Raw genomic sequence first — 6798 nt, 5'->3', positions numbered from 1 at the left:
TTAAAATAAGAAACCCGTATTATCTCAGAAATTTTGCATTGCAAAATAATATAATCTTTTTATAGAAATCAGAACTGCTGTCTTGATATGCAGTTAACATGTGACATTTTTATTTACCATCGAGAATTATTCAAATTACTCCAATGATAAAAACGATCATCCGGGTGACGTCTTTACTGTGGAACTTCCAGATAATTATGTGCCTAAGTTAGGCTGAGGAAAACCTTTAAATGAATTTCAAAAAATCCAGAATGGACTTGGAAAGACTGGAAAATCAGTGAGTTCAATCGCTAAATTGTCATATCGATCTCATAGTGCAATATTGAATTTTCTTCGATTGGGTGATGCCTATGAAAAAATAAATCTCAGGTCGAAAAGAAAAGCTCTCTGGTAGACAGAAAATAATGATTTTGAAAAAGCTAGGGAGTGGAAAAGCGTTTCTTCGCCAAATAGCATGAGGACTTTTTACCATCTATAAATTTACCTGGTCCATCTTCTCCGCGAATGATAAATAAAGCATGAGGAAAGTCGACTTAACTGGGCAAGATATCATATGTCCTGGAAGAAAGAATATGAAGGAGTAATATTTACTGATGAAAAACAATTAATTTAGATTGGGATTAATTCTGATAACGGAATGCACGTAATGGAATGGTCAGCTGTCTCACTTGATCTGAATCCAATGGAGAATCTTTGGAACATCTCGTGGGCAGTATATAAAAATGGAAAACGGTATGATAGTATATCTGAATTAAAAGCTGCAATAACTACTAAATGGAAATAAATTGATCCACAACTATAATAGAGGCTGGTACATTCAATGCCAGATCGCATTTTTGCTGTGTTTCAGAAATCTGGGGGCTACACCAACTATCAAGTCTAATGGTCATATGATTTTGAAACACCATATTTCTGAGAAAATAGATTTACTTTTATATTTTTAAGCCGATATTTTATTTAGTTGTTGTATATAGTAAATAACTTTTTCTTAAAATGTTACTTTTCATTGGTTAGAGTTCATTTGTATTTGCAATGATTTCTGCCAAAGTTATACGTAAAATAGTGGTGATATCATTATGAAACGCACTGTACGAAGATACTTTCATTTTATGCTGATAGTTTTTCATGATCAGCTAAAATTATATTTCCTTTTATTTTTCATGTTTTTTTTTATGAAATATTTTTCTATTAATTGCTATATTTTTCATGGAATGGTAGTTTTTATTTCAAAATTCTCCTACGTAATTATTAATCTCTGAATCTGTGGAATATAAGTTTGCAATAAACGAAGTTCAAAAGCGTTTTCAAACAAAATTGAAATTAATATCATCGAGAGAAATAAAAGAAATAATAATCCATGTAAATATTATTTTGTAAAAAACAATATTTTCATTGTTTTTTTACAACAAAGAATATTTACCTGGAATCACTTGACGTTAACATTTTATTGTAATATTGATGCAGTGTTTTCAACTAAAATATAGGTAACTAGGCAAATAAATAAATCAAAATATTTAAAATAATAAATAAAAACAAATCGATACAATGTCTTCTTGTATTATCGTATGTGAATAACTATGACTGGTTTCTCTACTCAAGGGTCCCTTTGGTTAAGATATTTCATCATATAATTAAGATAAACAGACTTTTATTTACTATTTGTTAAGGAATTTTTTTAATAGATAAAAAATGAAAATTTCTTATTTCTACTTTAGAAGTCTATCTGAAAATAAAATTGAAATCATTTAGCTGTTATTTTTATGGCTTTTAATTTTGCATACATATACGGACATAATTGTGGTTCCCCCACACTGACAGCTATCCTTGTAAGGTTAGTGATAGTCTATAAGTAATTGATGTTATTCTCAATCACGTGATTTACAAAACTATTCGGATTTCTTATATAAAATTCGTATTGTCGATAATTAGTTTGTAAAAAGTTGTTTTGATTAAAAATTGCGTAAAAATTTTGATCGAAGTGACGAAAACTGTACGAGGAATTCAAAAAATGTTGTTTAGCAACTTTATGACGCTTCGTTTCCCTCGTGTAAAAAACGCGTGAAATTTGGGAATTTTTTTGTATAAAATATCAGAATTTCCCAATTCTTTTAATTAAAAATTTCACATGTTTATGTAACGACGAAGGACTGAATTATCTATAATAAGAAATATCAAACCAAACAGGATAACATCAAAACATTTAAAAGTTCATATTATAGAATGATTTAAAATTCAAAACTGAATTTGTTTTTAATATCTGTTTTAAAATGTATTTTATGAGAATAATTTCGATTCTTAGAAATGTAATTTCACAAATTTATAATTTAATGTTTTCTTTTATTGTTCTCTTTCTGAGAAAAGGAGACATTAGAAAATTTCCATGTAAATTATTATTTATCGTGAATAAGAAAAAAGTTTCGCATTTGAACTTTATTAAGTAACTGAACTATAGCATTAAATATACAAAAATCACTAATTCATAAAACATAAACTTAGGATTTTACAAAAGATTTCCTTACAAACATAATTTTTAAAATTAAGTTATATACGCTTTTAAAATTAACATAATCATGAATATTTGTAATTATCTTCACGATAATCACGGTTTATTTCAAGGATTTATCACGATAAATGCATTAAAAAATAAAAATATTTAAATTTAATAATTTAAAGATTATTATGGATCTTGAAGATCCTTAATAATGATTTAACGCCTTACTATTTTTTTCTTGCATTTTATTTAGTTTTTAAAATAAATAATGGAAAATACATTTAACAAAATCGCATACTCGTGACTTTTTAAATATTTATACTGTATACTATAAAGTAAGCTTGATCTTCAAACTAGAAAATTCACAGAATTTTGAGTATTGCGCCATGTAAAATAATTACAAAATATATTTAGCAAAACTTGTTTATATTCCTTTACTTTTGAAATATTATTGATGAAAATGAACCGAATTTATTATTTTGAGATATTAACGAGACGTTCTTAAACGCTATTTAACTTGTTTGTTTTAATCATATTTTCAAATCTTGCATCTCAAATTTCATCCGCTTCTAATTAAGATAACACACTGAAACTTTGAGGACTTACGTAATTCCGATGACAATGCATTTTAATGATGTTTTAGGGGACACACCGCTACATTCTCCGCACTCCGAAACCGATAAACATAACCAAAATGTAGAATTTAATCAAGACGTGTATATTTTCCATACACTGTATTGATGTATATAGTGGGGGCAATCTCTCACCTCCAATCTAAGAAAATGTGACCAATAAAAGCGTTTTTAACAAGAATTATCAAAATTACTAATTTATGATTGGCATTGTAACGTACGATTTATTTTGTTAACAGAACGATACAATTTACTGTAGCAGATTTTATTACAGATTAACACGGAAGGATTTGAAAGATGCTTCGTGCGGTTTATACAGATTAATGCATACCAAACAAGAAGAGATATCTTTCCTGACCCTGTCACGGAACGTAAAATTAACACAGCTTCTTAAGAATGGATCTTATCATACTGTTTCTATGAACTTCCTTGTGTTTTTTTTTGTTTTGACTAAATAAGTATGTCTTAAGAAACATCCGGTTTTCTTATATTCACCTTGATAATTCTGTATGACCGTGAATGCATATAACGTGACTTGATTAAGTTTAATCAATGAACATAAAGTAGATCATACTTTTAATTATAGTTTCTATAGAATATTATTTAACAATTAAAAGAGAGAAGTGTAAACTAAATTCAAACTTTTCAAACTAAGTAAACAATGTACGTTTCTGTTCTACACAAATTTACACAAACAGAGAAAATTATATTAATTATAGCCTATGTCTGAAATGGGTACATTTAATTTTTACATTATTAAACATTAAATAGATATAGTAAAGAAAGTAAAACACAAAGAACTCGGCAAAAATGTTGTATTGATAGTTGACCTGATTTTTGACTTTTCTGTTATTTAACAATCGCTTAGATCCGGTTGCTTCCAGCAAAATTCTTCCAATCAGCGACAGCACAGAACTTGTGCAGGCATAAATAATAACGAAACAATTCATAAAATAGAATCTAAAACACCACACGAATATAAACTGTGTTATAATAACAATATGAACTTTCTTCCGTTTTATGATTTTCCGTTCAGGTGTGGCCTAGGAGTTTAGTTTGGCGTTATTTGTAAGTTCACTCAACCTGGTCACATTCGACTGTTCTACTTTAGTCACGAAAGTATAACAGGTTTGATTTGATTTAATGGTCGAATATCAGGTTGTAAAATTAGAACAGTTTATGTGAATTATTATTAAAGGTATAGGGTCTGTTTCTTTTAATAAGTAAGTTCAAATAAAATATCGAATAAATTCATAAAATAATTAAAAAATAGCAATTCATAATATAATTTTTAATCACAAAAACTGTTACTTACTTTACTATTTATCATTTTTTTAATTGTTTATCTCAGTAAATTAATGTAAGTTTAAGAATTTTACAGCTCATTTGCAAGAAGAGCTTGTTTACATTATAAAATGGAAAATATAAAATTTTTATATTAGTAATTAATTTAATTAGCGGACTTCAAGAATTAATACTTTGTACGAAAGAATTAGAAGCAGAAAAACGGGAGTAAAGTATTAAAAATTATATATTTGTAATTATACTTGCATCGTGACATTGCCTCATAGTATAAATAAAAAATAAAGAATATTAAATGTATTAACTAACTATATTAACTAATTATACTCACCGCATATCCATGCCGAGATTAGAAGAAACGAACGAAGCAAGACAATCATGTTAGATACTTTAAACAGGTCGTCCTTGCAAAATTTCAGCGCTTACACCCTCTACTCAACACAATAGATTGGCACAATGTAGATGTTTTCAGTTACTTTACAGTTGTGTATTTATTGTAAAAATTTATTGAAATAAACCAGTTCAAATGATTTATATCGTGCGATATAACAAATAAGAAGTATCATCTCGGAATCAGTTGATGACAAAAACTTCCGCCGATATCATTTCCAAAGCTTAAAATGATGTCAGAAACAGTTGTTACTTCCAATTGGTTGTTGCTTAGTAAGTCAACCAATAAAGATGCTTCGTTGTTAGTAACGGAAGAATGACTTTGGAAAATTAGTTTGATCAGTCGATTTTCGTGGATTTAAAACTGTTGACGTTTTCTTCTGCTTAAAAAAAGATTAATTTCTATAAAATTAAAAATTATTCAAAATTAAATTCGAAAAATTATATATTGAATGACTAAGCTGGAATTGTAGAAACAATCGTGTTTCCACAATAAAAACTTGTCTGGTTCAGTTGAAAAAATTTTCAAACTAAACTTTTTCAATAATTTTTATTGCATTTTACATCTTTATAAGTTTTTAAAATCTTAAAGATGAGAAATAATCAAAAAATCAAATGAATTTTTCATAATAAATAACACTAATAAATTTACAACTTTACAGACTAGAAAAGAATATGAATTTTTTCTGGATTTTTACCATATTCTAGATCATAATTTTTCCTAAATTTTCATAAATTAATTTGTATAACTTTAATAAAAACAAAATAAAATGATTACAATAACGTTATGAGAGATCCGTGCCTATATGTAGGCAGTAGCGTTACCAGGATGGGGCCAGTAAATGAAGAAAAAATCAAATAAGTTCAGGGAAAAGATTTAAATATGACAAACGCATACACATGTAGGTCTATATACAATATCTTAGAGTTTACTCTTTATTCACAGCGCTAGTGGCTATATCCATAGTAGTACAGAGGTGAATGTAGTTTGCACGTTCTAATTCGACTCCTCTAGTTATGCTACTGTATATAGTTCATATATGCGCATAAGTTAAATATTTTGAAATGAAGTAGCCTAACTGAATTTTCTTTTAATATTCAGTCATTTTCTCTAACTAAAACTGAATAAAACTATTATTATATTTCTGTATAATTTCATAAATAATAAAGAAATAAATTTTTATTTCAATGTTTTTATTAAATATAAATACATTTATGTCAATTATTTCTAAACTTAGACTCTTATTAAAACATAGTAATGCAATAAATTTCGAAGAATAATATACGGAAAAGTTTATACATCTACTCATAAAAGTACGAGAAATATTTACGGAATTGAACATCAAAATATGTAAGAGAATTTTTACATTAAGCTTTAAATTAATATTTTTAATTAATTAAATTATACATTATTTTTTTTAATATAATGAGAACCTTATGGATACAAGGGGAGGACTACAGGAGTTTAAGCCCTCTGACACAAAAAATAAATTAATTAATTAAATAAAATTTATTTGTTCGAACTTTAAAACGTTGTTTTTAAAAATATTTACTATGGCAAATATTGTTTAGTGGATCATTTGCAATACAAAATGTTACTAAAAAGTATAGTACTTATTAATTATTTAAATATTTAACATTTTTCAGTTGGTCCCTCCCATTTGGATACTTCTGGATTCGCTACTGAATCAAGCAGATAAACTGTAAATTCATATAGGTTAAGTTCTATTTACTGTACTTAGAAATGATGGATATTAATTCATAATGCAAACATGATTGTTAAATGATTAAATCACATTTCAGTTCATTAAATATGAATCATTAAGCTAAACTTCATAAAATCTAATATTTTAGCATTAAAATATCTAGTATTACTGCTATTACCTACACAAGGAAAACTTTGCCAAAATATATGAACATACTGTGCCATCTAGGATTAAGAAAATAAAACGAATTTTTCAAATAATAAAATAAAATATAGAT

The 6798-nt window shown here is 26.9% G+C and overlaps 1 long non-coding RNA gene across 1 annotated transcript in view; it reads right to left on the bottom strand.

Moving 5' to 3' along the window:
* The window catches only part of LOC111626970, an 8520-nt gene extending 3342 nt beyond the window's left edge, over nucleotides 1-5178 (bottom strand). The window contains exon 1 of the long non-coding RNA XR_002756953.1: nucleotides 4757-5178. This is a non-coding gene — a long non-coding RNA (uncharacterized LOC111626970). The remainder of the gene's footprint in view (nucleotides 1-4756) is intronic.
* Between the last annotated feature and the right edge of the window lie 1620 nt (nucleotides 5179-6798).

This window comes from Centruroides sculpturatus, unplaced genomic scaffold (assembly GCF_000671375.1).
Source record: "Centruroides sculpturatus isolate CEXI.00-Female unplaced genomic scaffold, Cexi_2.0 scaffold454, whole genome shotgun sequence".
NCBI lineage: Eukaryota > Metazoa > Arthropoda > Arachnida > Scorpiones > Buthidae > Centruroides > Centruroides sculpturatus.
This window is presented reverse-complemented; position numbering and strand designations above follow the sequence as displayed.